At 37.0% G+C, this 16,317-nt stretch overlaps 1 protein-coding gene across 8 annotated transcripts in view; it reads right to left on the reverse strand.

The window, feature by feature from the left end:
• Positions 1-16,164, reverse strand: part of HIPK3 (homeodomain interacting protein kinase 3) — an 88,317-nt gene extending 72,153 nt beyond the window's left edge. For 4 of the 8 annotated variants that reach the window (XM_029956707.1, XM_029956704.1, XM_029956706.1 and 1 more), the window contains exon 1: positions 15,802-16,163. The gene's annotated coding sequence lies outside the window, so the exon portion shown is untranslated. Of the gene's footprint in view, positions 1-15,801 lie in introns of all 8 variants that reach the window. The other 4 variants (XM_029956702.1, XM_029956705.1, XM_029956699.1 and 1 more) reach the window with 2 other exon arrangements.
• Between the last annotated feature and the right edge of the window lie 153 nt (positions 16,165-16,317).

Raw genomic sequence — 16,317 nt, forward strand, 5'->3', positions numbered from 1 at the left:
TTGCCGGGGGAAGTGGGCTGCTAGAGAAAATAATGATTCTCAAGAAGACAACTGTAAAAAGAAAGCAAAGATCATGAAGAACCTTATGTTTCTTGCTAAGGAGATATAGGGGATGGGATACCTCTGAAGCGTTTTAAATAGAAAACCAACATAATCATATTTGTGTTTTAGAAAGATCACTCAGGCAAAGTTCTAAAAGATAAAATGGACAGAAACAAATAATGGAAACAACAACTGAAACACTACTTAATAGTCCAGATAACAGCTGACCATAGCCCCAGCAAAGACAGGACCAAAGGAATGAAACTGAGTACGGATTACCAACAGGTAGCCAGGAGTAAGAACCACAAAACTCAGTGAGGAGTGAGGAGAAACAGAACCATGTTTCTGGCTTGAAAAACTGGTAGCTGGGGCACCTAGGTGGCTCAGTCGGTGAAGCATCCCACTCTTGATTTGGGCTCGTATCATGATCTCATGGGTTTATGAGTTCAAGGCCCATATAGGGCTCTGCACTGGTAGGCAGCACAGAGCCTGCTTGGGATTCCTTTCTCCCTCTCTCTGCTGCTTCCCTACTCGTGCTGATAGCCAGGTGATAATTGAAATTTTTTTTAAAAAACAGGAAAACTGAAAGAAAAAGTTGGATTTTAGACATGATTTTGAGGTGCCTTGTGATGTAGCACAATTCCCCTAAATGCAGATTCTTAAAGAAAGGCCTGCAAGTAGGTAGTTTACTTGGGACGTTCCCACCCCAGGAGGTAAGAATGAAGAATAAGTCAGGAAAGAGGGGAAAGTGATTCAGAAGATTCACTATTTGGCAACAGTCATAATGACTGACTGAAATAAGAATCATCCAAAGATGCAAAAACTAGTGGGAGAAGGCTTTAAAGATAGCAGAGTATTACTGTTGGGAGACAATTCACCGTATGTCTCATGTTTCCCCTGGTCTTGCAAGCAACATCACTGACGGCCTATGAACTCTGGAGAGCATCTTCTCAAAGCATATTACTATATCCCTGAACATCCCTGGAAGGTAGAGATAGTATAGTGTCTTCCTCCAGAGAAAAGGGCAGGTTGTTTAATGTCCAATATAATAAAGATAATGACTCTTGGTCAAGTGTCAGGCAGGCTTCCTGCCCCTTATGAAAGATTCAAGTTTCCTAAGCCTAGGTAACGCAATTGCTTTTGTGCAGGAGTTACCTGGCTGGCCCTGTTCACATCACCCTGTTGGGAATTCAGTTGAGGAAGTGGGCAAATACTGACCAATACAGTGACTACTGCTACTGCTATGAGTAAGAAGGTCCTTTATCTCTGACCCAACAGTCTCCTATCTTCTGCCAGCTTCCATGGCTAATTTGTCAGCCTGTAAGACCCCTCACAGCTCTTGCCAATTATTTTCAAAATACATTCTAACAAGACACCTATTAATCAAAGGAAAGAAATCAGCAGGTGCCACCTTAATTAAATGATCAATGTTAAAATCGGTAGTAATGGGACCTATCAACATCATGTGCCTCCTGATATGAATGTACTAAGAGGAATACATTTTACTACGATATTTCTAGTACAAAAAAAAAAAAAAACAAATCCAAACTGAAGGCCATTCTACAAAATAACTGGCAGTATTCTACAAAATGTCAAAGTCAGAAAATAACACAAAAACTGAGAAACTTTTCAGATTATAGAAACATAAAAACTAAACAGTCAGGGCGCCTGGATGGCTAAGTTGGTTAAGCACCTGTGATCTCACAGTTTGAGCCCCATGTCAGGCTCCGTGCTGACAGCTCAGAGCCAGGAGCCTGCTTCGGATTCTGTGTCTCCGGCTCTCTCTGCCCCTCCCCGGCTCATGCAAGTGTGCGCGTGTGCATGCTCACACTCTCTCTCTCTCAAAAAATACACATAAAAAAAACTGAATAGTCTTTGCTTTTAGGAAAAACATTAGGGGCAAAAATATACATGTATTAGGGGAAAAGGGACATCATGACTGCAATTCACAGAGTTCAGGAAAAAAGTACAGATATTCATAGAGAGAGAAAAAGTAAATAAAAATTGAATAAAATATTAATAGCTTTAGCATCTAGGTGAGAGATACATAAGAATTCTTTGTACCATTGTAACTGTTCTGTAAGTCTGAATTTTCATCAAGTGGTAAGTTAAACAGAAAAAAAAAGAATATGAATGACAGGCATAAAATAAAGTTTTTCTTGCACAAGGTTGCTCTTCAAGGGTTATTCATTTGGGAACATACTGTTGAGTATTTTAGACATGACCCAGATCACCTAAACTCTAGAATCATCAGATACATAAGGAGTCCCTGGGATCATCTGCCAACATTAAAAAAAAAAGTATTCATAAGCAATGAGAAGAAATCTTTTCATTTGAATGTATTAATTAATTCACAGTAGTTTTTGGAACTCTTGGTCATTATGTAATTTCTTCAATGGAGAAATTCTTCAAATAGAATTTCACTATGTGCTCCAATAAATTTGACAAAAAGGCCTTCTTATTCTTGAAAAGAGAGAATCCTATACTAGTCTATACAAGGCTCTACAATAGGAATTAGAAAATAGAACCACATTAACCAGCAATAGTCAGACAATAAAAAGTAGTTTCTAGTCACACAGTTTCATTTCTCAATTACTGTTTAAAAAGTGTATTTATAAAAGACAAAATAACATATCCAACTAGAAAACATAAATACACCAGAGATTAACTGTTCAATGTGAATAGTAAATGAGTTTATTTCTCTTGTCGGGCCATTGAAATATCAGTATTTTAAACACCTGTATTATTAACTGGTTATTTTACCAGTATTCTGTGCAGGTAATTACACTAAAACATTTCACATTAAAAAACATGTTCACATAAATGAACTTCCCCTAATATAAAGCTCCATAAAATAAACCTGCTATCTGAGGTGCCTAAAAAACATTTATTTGAAAACACAAAAGTCTTGGGTATTTTCCAGCAGTATTGTGAACAAAGCATCTAGAGAATGTGTTGACTATAACACAAATCAGCATGTTAAATAACAAGCTTCATCTGACTTAGCAAAACATTCCAACTTTTGGAACAGAAAATGACCTGCTGGACATTTCAAAGCTGCTGGAAATCACTCTGCAATACACCTCCCAATCTTTACTTTAGAAAAGCTGGAAAAGAGTTAATTAAAAGAGTACTTAAGAACTACACTTACTACAGCATATAATTCTCTAGATTTTTTTTAAGCTATCTAAAATCAAACCCTGGGGGTGTTTGGCTGGTTCAGTCAGTGGAGCCTGGGACTCCTGATATCGGGGTCATGAGTTCAAGCCCGAATTTGGTGTAAAACTTAAAATTAATTTTATAATTAAGTTTTAAGAAATGAAATAAAATAAAAACCCAGAAATTAAATACTGATAGAAAAACTGACTAAAGATAAAAAGTTCACCTGAAGCACTCCCTTCCTTGAAGAAAACTTAAGACTAACACTGCAAATCTAGTTTATAAAACTTTAGTACAAAGAAAACTTTTATTTATTTTATTTTTTATGCCCCCCCCCTTTTTTTTTTTTAAAGAGAGAGGGTATGAGCAGGGGAGGGACAGAAACAGAGGGGAAGAAGCAGAAGCAGACTCCACACTTTCAGCGCATACCCTGATGCAGGGCTCAAACCCATGAACCATGAGATCCTGGCCTGAGCCAAAGTCAGATGCTTAACTGACTGAACCACCCAGGCACTTCCTTTCTATTTTATAGGAAATCTGTCCCAAAAGAACCACCACAAATTTTATTTTGTATATTAAAAAAAAACTATGTAACTAACTTCCAGGTAAAGAGAAGTATGAAATATTAAAGACTAAAAAAGCACAAGTCCAATGATCCTTACCAGAATACCTCCTAACCTAATGTATCTCTGAAACAACTCAAATCAACAGAGGAAGTTGAATCCTAGATTAGTAATTTGATCAAACGGCCACTGCTAACAAACCATTATAAAGGAAAAGTTCTGCTGATAAAATTTTTTTAAGAATGATTCAAAGTTCTAAATAAACATTTATAGAATCAAAGGACCTGTTCTACAAAACTTTTCAAAATTACAGGCTATCCTAAATAAACAACTTTGACATTTTCATTTTGTGCTCATAAGTGAAAGAGAACAATCACTCCAGAGTAACCTATATCACAAGAATTAAAAATCTAAACGCCGTTGAAGTGAGAACAGTGGTTGCTCCCCCCACCCACACGAATTACAGGTTTGCATTTGTGAAAGCTGAAAAGACAAATATTTACAGCAGCATAAGCTTGATTATAGTACTTTTAGTTTTAAAAAATATTTATGAATGTTTTAGGGCCTGAAAAAATAAACTGGAACAAAAAAGTCAGCTACTTGTTCTTTCCAAATTCCTTTAAGATCCTATGACCCTTAGGTGACCTACACTCCTAATTCAGTTTTTAGGTTTTTTCCCCTACAATTATGTCCTCTCCAGACTCATATATTAGTTGCCAGATATGCCACCTCATATAAATGTCCTTTTTTAAAAATTTTGTGAAGTACCTGCAAAAACCTTTCTAATATGGAGACACTATTTTTTTAAGTTTCAAATTTTAACTGTCATATAGATCTTGTGAACTGGGGTCTCTCACAATGGCTTCAGGAAATCCTGTGCTTCAGGAAACTCTCTATTGTATCTAATCAGAAACGATAAAAGGAACAGAAATGAAAATATGTTAAGAAAAAAAAAAGATCACTTCATTCTCATGACAAAAGTGAGGAAGGGGACAAGGCAGAGATTTATAACAAGCCTCCCTAAGAACCTCAGAAAGAAACTAAAGAACACTGTAAATTCATAAAGACCTAAGGAGGAAAGAAAACAAGCAGATTCTCAAAAGAGTACTCTCAAAGAAAGGACACTGGATTCTTTGGAAATTGCTTATGTTTGGCTCTAACTCTAATTATTAACTTTTTTAAATGACACACTGGGGGGGGGGGCGGCACATGGCTGGCTCAGTTGGTAAAGCATACAACTCTTGATCTCAAGGTTGTGAGTTTGAGCCCTACCTTGAGCAGAGATTACTAAAAATAAAAATGGGGAAAGGGGACGGCATGCCTGGGTAGCTCAGTTGGCTAAGCATCCAACTCCAGCTCAGGTCATGATTTCATGGTTCCTAGGTTCAAGTCGCACATTAGGCTCTGCTGATAGTGCGGAGCCTGCTTAGGATCCATCCTCTCTCTCCCTCTCTCTCTTCCCCGCACTCCCTACTCACACATGTGCCTGCTCAAGAAAATTTAATTATGAAAAACTGAAAATAGGAGCATCTGGGTGGCTCAGTCGGTTAACTGGCCGACTTTGGTTCAGGTCATGATCTTGTGGTTTATGAGTTTGAGCCCCACATGGGGCTCTGTGCTGACACCTCAGAGCCTGGAGCCTGCTTTGGATTGTGTCTCCGTCTCTCTCTCTCTCTCTCTCTCTCTCTCTCTGCCCCTCCCCCTCTCTCAAAAATAAATAAAAACATTACAAAAAAACTTTAATAAAAAATAAATAAAATAAAATGACACATTATCAGATTGCTTGTAATAAGCTTTGCACTAAAACTGCAGATTTATATGGAACTAGCAAGGGTGACATAAATATTGGTCTACTACAAGCCCCACAGAAACACTGAAAAATATTTTGCACATTAGTGTGAAAAGCCACACTGCCATACATGATACTCTAAAGTTATATGTACCAGAATTAGAACTGTAAGAAAAATATATTCAGATCTGGCTTGAAGAGACTTTTTAAATGCCATCAACATATTAAAAAGATATTTTTACAAAGCTTTAATTCCATTTGAAGATGCCTAAGTGACAGCTAACACATTTTAAGTTCAAAATTAAGTTCATAATTAAGTTTATTGTAAAATTTTAAACTAAAAAATTTATATGTTAAATCATTTGACTGAAAATGGCTACACAACAGAAATTTATTTTCAGATAACTAAAAATCTCTTACTGGCCAAAAGTTACTTTGTGTCATTTTTCAGGCTTTTGCATAAGAAGCTAGGTAGAATCTCAGACATAAAAGTAATGATTACCTATCAATTATACATAATGAATCTGCCAAAACAGTGATTTTATAACAAAAACTTAAGGGGCGCCAAGAGTGGCTCAGTAGGTTAATCGACCAACTCTTGATTTGGCTCGTGTCATGATCTCATGAGATCAAGCCCCATGTTAGGCTCTGCGCTTCTGCACTGACAGCAGAGTCTGCTTAGGATTCTGTCTCTGTCTCTCTCTCTGCTCTTCCCCAGCCCATGTACGTACATACCTGTGTGGGCACGCTCTCTCTCTCTCAAAATAAACAAACATAAAAAAAAATAAATGTTATTTGTTCATAGAGACCTTGCAAGTTGAAAGGGTAAAAATGATTACTACACCATTACAATTATCTGGAATAAGACTGCGAGAAATTGGGAAGACTAACACATGAAATTTAACATATTTTGCCATAAAATCATGAAAAGATGCATATCGCTCACTCCAGGAAGATGTGAAATTTCTGTATGAAAACCGTCTTTAAGTTACTCACTTACTACAAATTACAGAATATTCAGTAAAAAGAACCTACTTCTTTCTAGTCATTCCAGAGTATGTTTTAGTACATGTTTCCAATCACAGTACATGTATAATTTGATATGCCAATTTGTTCTTTCTAGGATATCTTAGATATGTTCTATCTAGGATATTTTGAATAGCAGCATAATATTCTACCATGTGTGCATGCTGTAATTTGTTTAACTGTTTTTTTCCAATTTGTTCACTATATTATATAAGGTTGTGATAAATATTTTCATATAAATAGTTTTACATTCCTAATTTTCTTAGTATGGATTTCCAAAAAGGGAACTTGATAAACACTACTAAGTTTTGATTAACAAAGTGCAGATATCGCTGGGTTTTTTAAATGTAACTACCAGAAATAAACATTTTAAGATTTAAAGTTTCAAACATAAATTGCAATAAAAATGAGTGAAGATAACAAAGAGGAAATAAAGAAAAACAAATTTGAAATAAAATAATCCAATCTGAGCTAGCTGTGGGGAAAAATATGGAGCTCACTAGTTCAAAAGATGAGCTGAAAGCTCAGAATTAAGTAGGGTACACTACAGATGCAATCATCTGGAGGAATACATAGATTGTGAATAAAAGGAACTAGTGGAGAGCTTAGGAGAAGTAATCTCACTGCAGTGGCTTAGACAGAACTATACTGCCAAGGGCTAAAAAGTGAATACAAATTCAAATAGAGGGTAAAGTACACTTTTAAGAAGTCTGAAAGAAATCAAAAGGAAGACAGGTCCACAGATCTGAGGAGGCACAATTGAAAGATGGCTTGCTTTATTAGGTGGCACCTGGGTGGTTCAGTGGGTTAAGCATCGCATCTGACTTTGGCTCAGGTCAGGATGCAGTTCCAGAGTTCAAGCCTCTGCATCAGGCTCTCTGCTGTCAGTGCAGAACCCGTTTCTGATCCTCTGTCCTCCTACTCTCTATGCCATATCCCCACCCATTCTCTCTTTCAAAATAAATAAGTAAACTTTAAAAACAAAGTGCAAAATAAAAGATGGCTGCTTTAGATCTCAGATATCTGCAGGATGCCTGGGTGGCTCAGCCAGTTGAGCATCCAACTCTTGATTTCAGTTCAGGTCTTGATCTCACAGTTTGTGAGATTAAGCCCCACGTTGGGCTCTGCATTGCCAGCTCAGAGGCTGCTTGGGATACTCTCTCTCCTTCTCTCTCTGCCCCTCCCCCACCCACCTTCTCTCTCCCTCTTTCTTCCCCCCCAAATAAATAAACATTAAAAAGAGATCTCAGATATCTGAACCTTTTTAAATGCTGAAGAAAAAGGGCCCAGAAAAGGGGGCAGAGGACTTGAAGTTCCTGGACAGGCTCAAGATGCTGAAAAAACCATTTCAGGATGAAATTCACAATAGAGAACAGACAGTAATCTTGGAGGATCTGGAGGTTGGTGGGTTGGAGCCCCATGTCAGGTGCCATGAGACTGCTTCTGATTCTGTGTCTCCCTCTCTCTCTGTTCCTCCCCCACTCACTCTCGGTCTCTCTCTCTCTCAAAAATAAACATTTAAAAAAAAATTTTTTTTAAAAGAAGGGAGGAGTAGAGTAGGGTTTTGAGAAGTAGAGTGTGTGTATGACAAATTCACAAGTGCTTAGGCAGGAACCTGTGAAGCTGTTCGGTAAACATGCTATACTTTGATTAAAGGATACAGGTAAAACAGCACATGCCTGTATTTGATTACTTTTATAACAATTATGTTTTTGATTCACCAATGTCTATTATGCAGTTTGGGGGATATAAAACCCTTTAAGACACAGTCTCTGACCCACAGAAACATATTTTGAAATGTAAAAATCCCCCAAAATGTAATGTATTAGGTTACCTCCTAAGTTATAAATTGAGGCATTTCATTTTCTTCCAGATTACCAAAAACAATTTCAAGCTAGATATACCCTCAGATGTGAAATACTTAAGAGAGATTTTACAAGTAACAGAGTAGCTACTAGAAATACTTTCAGAAGTGCCACATTGAGCTTAAAGCAACTCAAAAGGCAAACATTCCAACTGTTTTCTACTCAGAAGTATTGGCAAACCAATTATGTTACAGTCCCTAACATCCTGAGTTTCCACACAGAATTCAATTTTAAATTCACAGGGATAAAATATCAAAATGTCACAAAATTGTCGAATTTCATTAAGACTATATCAGGCGCCTGGGTGGCTCAGTCGGTTGAGCGTCTGGCTTCAGCTCAGGTCATGATCTCACGTTCATGGGTTTAAGCCCCGCATCAGGCTCTGTGCTGACAGCTCAGAGCCTGAAGCCTGCTTCTGATTCTGTGTCTCCCTCTCTCTCTCTGCCCCTCCCCCACTCATGTTCTGTCTCTTTCCATCTCAAAAACAAATTAAAAACATTAAATAAATATAAAATTCTAACCGGACAATGTAATAAAATACTTGTCCTTTCTGCATGACATGGCTTCAAGGACTCCAAGTTAAATATACTTTTGATTTACATAAATTAAGCACACAAGTAATATCCCTACTGTATAGTGGTTTCAAATAAGCTACAGCTAGCAATTTTAATATTGAATGCCTTAAAATGTAATTCTATTTATACCCTGGTTTTCACCTTATATTTTCTCTCCAATTGGCACAGGAATGAGGTTTGGAGACTCTGCATTCCAAATTTAGAAAGTAAGGTAATAATACTGTTAGCAAAGGCAAACCTGTTAGTATTTTCTCAAGCAATGCAAGAACTGTGTATGTCCAAAAGGAAAAACCGTTAGAATAAGAGAACTGGATTATTTACCATACTAAGAAATAGGAACTTCTACTTGATTTAAATTAACATACAACCTGTTTCTATAAAACCATGAAACTATTAAACTTGTTAGACTTGATGGAAAAGCTTATAACAAAAATTAAATTCACAGAATCTTTTTCATATTTTTAAAGGATTTTTTGGCCTCAAACACTAAAAGGATAGCAAGCATTAATACACAACTTTCAGAAGCTAAACTATTCCTGATATTTTAAATATCATTTATGAAATAAACAGTCTTTTAAAAAAGTACCTGAACATGCTATATGTGTATCATTGTTTTTTGCAGGTAGTGTTTTCCAGCTCACACACACATGCACAAATATAAAAGAAAATGTATAATACTAGGCTAATTTCACATAGTAGTCGCTCAAAGCAGGTGCCATGTCTTACTCTCTTCATTCATATCACAGTATCCTGCACTTAGTGGACACCCAAATATGTACCAGATAATACAGTTTTCATTCATATATTTTATCATTGTTTTACCAGACATAATAAAATTTCATTCATTTGTGATGTCTGTGATCCAGCTACAAAAAAATATTGTAAGCATAGTAACCAATTAAAAACCTAGTATTTTTGAACCCAATATTATTCTTACCTAACTTAAAACACAAAACTACAATTAATATGCTGTAGAGATACTGGTAATGTCACCACTGAAATTGATTACAAACTGGACAAAAACTGGTTTTGAGAATGTAGTGAACTGTGACGTCCTAGCTATAAACTATACAGCACATAACGAGCAATTTCATTATGATTTTCACTTCACCCTACTTAATGTAAGTTATCACAAATTACATATTTAAAGCCCTCCAAAGTATTAATTTAAATCAGACCTTAGAAGAAATGTCTCTAGAAAGTCAGGTTCAATTTTCAATATGTTATCAAACTATCTAACTTATTAACTATTTAAGAATGTATATTATATCTAAAGTCGTATAGTTTACCAAACCTACAAGAGTCTTCTTGTATTATTAAACAGATAGTGCACAGTCAAAATACATGCAAATGAGGTCTTTAGGCCCTTTAAATAACTGCTTTACGGGGTATGAAACATTCACTAAGCAAGTTTTTTTCTGCAAATGTTTCAAACTTTACTATTTCATATTTTTAAAAATGTTAAGATATTGCATTTAATTTATGAGTAATACACAACAAAGCGAGGGAAGCTGAAGAATTGACATTAACATAAATAAACACTTTTAATAAGTCATATGCTTTTTAATTTCTAAAATGGAATACAGATCTTCAACTTACAATGGGATCACATCCCAATAAATCTACCATAAACTGAAAATACCAAGAAGAGAATGCATTTAATACACCTACCTACCAATCATCATAGCTAAGCCTAGCCCACCTTAATTATGCTCAAACACATTAGCCCACAGTTGGGCAAAATCATCTAACACAAAGCCTATTTTATAATAAAGTCCTGACTATCTCAAGTAATGTACTGAATAGTGAAAGTGAAAAATAGAGTAGTTGTAGGGGTACAGAATGACTTTAAGTGTATCACTGTTGACCCTCATGTTCGCAGGGCTGTCTGGGAGCAGAGGCTGCCAATGCCCAGGGACCAGACCCCACATTGCTGGCTTGGGAAAGGATCAAAATTCAAAATTCCAAGTACCAAATGTGTATAGCTTTTACACCATGGTAAAGGCAAGAAACCGTAAGTCAAACCATGGTAAATAGTAACTGGCTAGTCATATGCAGCCAAGTTTTATAGTTTCTATCAAATTTTAAAGGCAATGTTTTTGGTAAGCCATATGCAATCAAATGTAATTTATAATGACTATACAATTCTAAAGGGGGGAGGGGATGACTCATTCTGTTCATCTAATTATTCCAGTATCTATCAAATCAGAACAATTTTTTTCCAATTAGAAAAGATGTTCCGGGGCTTCTGGGTGGCTCAGTCGGCTAGGCCTCCGACTTCAGCTCAGGTCATGATCTCACAGTTCATGAGTTTGAGCCCTGTGCTGACAGCATGGAGCCTGGAGCTCACTTCCAGTTCTGTGTCTCTCCCTCTCTCTGTTCCTCCTCTGCTTATGCTCTCTCTCTCTCTCTCTCTCTCTCTCTCTCTCAAAAATAAATAAACATTAAAAAAAATTTTTAAAGGAAAAAAAAGATGTTCCAGCATTAACAATTATGTAAAATAAAAAATAAAAAAAATTATCTGACCACCTCTGGCAATCCTTTATTTTCAATGTGACCAAGAACTGGCTTTTCACAATTTTGAACCTTACCTATAGTTCAAAGGTACAAACTACTGTATTTCTGTTTATTATTTTTCTCTAAATCTCCATTTCTTTTAGCTATGATCTTTTTAAGGGAAAAAAAGACAATGCAACAAAGAAAATTTAAAGTACATCTGAAAAATCCAATCTTTAAAAGAAGAAATTTTTAATCTCAGAAACAAAAATGTACTGAGTCACAGATAGCAGAGAAGTTGGGTTTTAATTCAGCTTGAAAAACCTCTATTCATTTATTATATGCACCTTAGTTTTAAGTATCTCTTAAAAAAAGTTTTATTTTCAAGTATCTCTAAAAACTAAAACAAAGTTATTCCTACAAATCACATACATTTTAATAGCAATTAACATGTTCTATGCTCTTCACACTTCTGATTTCAAATTAGGCATATAATGTAAGATTTCAGTAACTGTACAAAGTCTATCTTCCCTAAATTCTACATTAAGCAAAGTCTTCTGGACTGAAAAACAAGACACAAAAGGGAAGGGAGGGAAGGGCGGGGATCAAGAATGATAAACAGGTATTATTTCATAAATCCAATCTGTTTTAACAGGTGCCACTGTGTATTCCTAATCTTTCTCCCAAGCTACCACATATTTCACTAATTTCATAACTAAGTGAACTCTGGTCTCTAGCACCTTGAACATTTAAGTCAAAACAGTTTCCTTATTTTTTTTTCTTTAACATTTATTTATCATTGAGAGACAGAGAGAAAGAGCATGATCATGGGAGGAGTGGGGGGAGGGGGAGGAAGGGGAGACAGAATCCGAAGCAGGCTCCCGGCTCTGAGCTATCTCTGAGCTATCGCACAGAGCCCAAAGCAAGGCTCGAACTCACAAACCATGAGATCATGACCTGAGCCAAAGTTGGACACTCAACCAACTGAGCCACCCAGGCGCCCCCAAAACAGATTTCTAAGTTTCACAAATTCAATTAAATGAACCCTTCCTCCAACTAGGGCCCAGCTTCTCCTAACTTACCTGCCCAATGCCTTCCCTCCCATTCAGTCTTCCCCAGCAAGGAAAAATTCTGTCTTAGAAAACTGAAGATATTGTTTGGGTCAAAGTAACAAAATACACTGAAGGTAAAACATAGTGTTCTTGGCTTGTTTCAGTTCAAAGATCTTCTGCTGGAAAAACATATCTTTCTAAAGTACAGACTTAGCATTCACTACAAAATACAAAAGATTAAATAAATCCGTTTACTGACTTAACTGTCGTCTAACCACAAATACCACCCTAAAAATACAGTATTTCCAATACTCAACCAGTTTTTTTAATTCCCACACAATTCTAAGTCCTAAGAGAAGAGCCTCTAGGTGCCCAGGACAACAGTGTGTGCCTCAGAATCCAGGCAATATGTTGCCTTTTGTATAGTGACATATGGCCCAAGTATCAACAGAGGAGAGCAGCCTGATCTGCCAAATAGGTCAAGGTCTAATATGACAAACATTTAGGTAAAATGTGTAACATATACCTTCCAAATATCTACTCTAGCTTTGTCCTAACAGTGATTAAGATCCAAAAGAACAGTTGTGACAAAGCTACAGAGGCAGCATACTAATATTATTTCTCCCTAAATCACTTTTTTTCTTTCTTCCCCAAATCACTCTTAATTCAACCAAAAGAAGTAGGCTGTATTTGCTTAGGTCAGCAAGTGCTCTGGCTACCCTGAAAATCGACACTGATTCAAAACTTCCACTCCAAATATATATCACTATTCAACTTCTGTTAAGTGCTCAAAGATACTAGTCATTTTTTAAGTGGCTGGATCCAGAACTAGTAAGGACACTTAATATAATTCCTTTAGACTTACATTTGTATCATAGAGAAATATGATCATATAAAATTATATAGAATGATTTCATACAGAAATCATATAGAATGCTTTCAGCCCCAGTTGTCTGGGGCAGGGGCGGGGGGGGGGGAGGGGAACACCTTTATAAAGTAATAAAATATACTGATAGATTCCTCCATCTTAACAAAATTCTAGTAGTTTGTCTCACAAGTAACTTCCAAGTTAAACACACCACCTTGGAAGTCTCAACTTCATACATTAGAAAATTAGGACAGCAGCAAACCCAGAAATTTTACATTGTTTCTTTTGGCATCAACAATATAATCATATAGCAAGTTATTTTGTTTCCTCTAATAGTTGAGAGACAAGAATAACTCTGGAGGGATATTCTAAATGCCAAAAACTTCAAAGTTCCTTAGAACACTCTTAAATCTAAATATCGCCATGACATCTTTATCTCTAAACTCAAACATAAATGGAATGCAATGGAAACTACATTATTCATGCCTTTTAATTAACTACGAATGACACAACTCTAATGTACCATATGACTACCTTCGGTGAACTGCTGCAGAGAACACAGAAAACTAACTTCAAAAGTTACCAAAATAAGTCATTCTAACTCTCCAAGAGAAAGTAATATGCAACCCACTATTCCATTCAATGGATGTGAAACAGCTTTAGGAAACAGTTTTTCAGCATTCTGAAAATACCCTCAGTGTTCATTTATCAAATATTTAAAACAAAAGCTCAATCAAAAGCTCAATTGACAGCTGTTGCTATTTTAAACTGCAAGGAAAAAAGGCTTTCAAAATTTTGCAATAAACAAATACTTAAGTGCCCTGCCATACTAGCTACAGCAGCCTACCTCTGTAATTTGCACCTTATTTTATGGTACTCCATGACAGGACATCCAAAAAATTAAAATAGTATGATCTGAAGCTTCTTTTCAAGCATGTTTACAAGAAGAATTATCTCATAAAAACTGTCCACTTTTATGTGACTCTAAAACTCCATACCCAGAAGCCAATGACTGCTTTATAAGCAAGATAATGACCAGTTCAATGGAAAAGTATTATGACAATAAACTAAGACTGGCTCACCATGTTATGATCTGCTTGCCTAATATGTGTTTAGCTACTGTAGTCAGCAATGTCCAAATATAAATTTGAAACATTTAATGACTGGTTCTGTTCTAGATTTCAAGCTCATCTTACCTTTTTAAAACATAGCTTTAATCTAAAGCTCTCCACAAAAAAAAATTTTTTAGAAAATATATTCCCTAGAGCAGGAAAAAAAATTCAGACACAAATTAAATTATTTAATTTTACATTAAGTACAAAAAATTTCATTTCACGATGAAATGTCCATAATCTCAAATATTTCAGCACACCTCTACCTTAACACAAATTAAAAACAAGTAGTTTCAAAAATAAAGGAAAAATAAACCTCAAACAGGTTAAGCGTTTTATTTTGTAAATAAGAGTTGTTGTCTATGCTTTATGAATGGACCCATAAATATACCAAGAAAACCTTATTTAAAAAAGTACTTTATTAGGTTGGTTACATTTCAATTACTGTTAAGTGGCATGTAACCAATAAAACTATAAAAACTATTTTTTTAAAGGTCAGTCTTATTTTGTTTACTTAAATACTAAGTTTAATCGTGACCTATCAAAACCTTATCATGGCTCACTGTATAAAATTAGCACTGCACTTGCAAACATAAGCAGAATCTAGACTTATCAAACATATGGTGAGGCTTGCCCAGCTTCTGAAAAATTAAATGAGACTGTAAGATTAAAATATTTTAGCTGGGTAACAAACAAAGCCCACCGATCTGCTCAGAAGTTTTCATCAAAAATTTTATCAAAAGGGGTACCTCAAAAATGTTAAGACACCAAGAAATTAAAACTTCGAAATAAACTGAAATGGTGCGAACATATGTAATTCCATGCCACGCCACGTAAGTAATTCCAATTAAATACCTAAAATGGGGAGAATCAACCGATCTCCAAACTACTAGAAGGTACACCGAAGCACAAACCCAGGCTGGTTTACCATCTCACTTTCCCGGCCCAGTACCGGGGAGACATCTAACAAAGTCAACAATAGAACCAACCATGAGCTTTCCCTCTAAACTGGACCGATCATCTGAAAAACTTCATTGTTGCTAATAGAAGCTCCTTATACTTAGAGGCAGCGACCTGACAGGTGGAAAAATAAATTCTAACTGGGCAGCAAGAGGCTGTGAAAACACAGTTCAAGGACTGAACGTGTTATGACTACTCTGTAACAGGTCCAAGGTAATTTACGCACACACCCTTTCGCGCAATTCCTCAGGCCGAGATAAGACTGGGAAACAGGCTTCGCTGAGAGCCACATACCATTTTAAAACAGCCGTCTCTCTTCCGACAGGAAAACAGACATTCCTAGCCGAGGTCTTTCCGCGAGTTCTCCGCGAAGGGAAGCGGGCGGCCGCCACCGTAACGAGAGAAGCCGGCAGCAGCCCCGCCGCGCGGCCGCCACGCCTTCCTTCGGCCGCGGCAGGGGACGCGGAGCGGCGGGTCACATTTCTCCTCCCCAACAATCACACGCACTCACGTCTCCAGAGTTGACACCCTCTAAACCGGCCACTCGGCGACGCTGGTGACTGGGCCACAAAGTCAGGGACGCAGCCATCGGCTGGGGCGCTCGAGTTGCGTGCGTGTGTTTGTGTTTGTTCCCCTTAATGAAAGACAAGAGGTCTCCGTAGTTACGGCCTAGGGTTGCGGTGGGGAAAGAGGCCCCCTGTGGGACTAAACAAAACTTCGGTTGCTGGGAAGAGCCGTTGCGCAACCCTGGCAGCGGAAAGGCCGGGGCTGCCCAGCCCGGCCCCAGCGCCGCTTCCCGGAGGCTGCGCC

This window comes from Suricata suricatta, chromosome 11 (assembly GCF_006229205.1).
Source record: "Suricata suricatta isolate VVHF042 chromosome 11, meerkat_22Aug2017_6uvM2_HiC, whole genome shotgun sequence".
NCBI lineage: Eukaryota > Metazoa > Chordata > Mammalia > Carnivora > Herpestidae > Suricata > Suricata suricatta.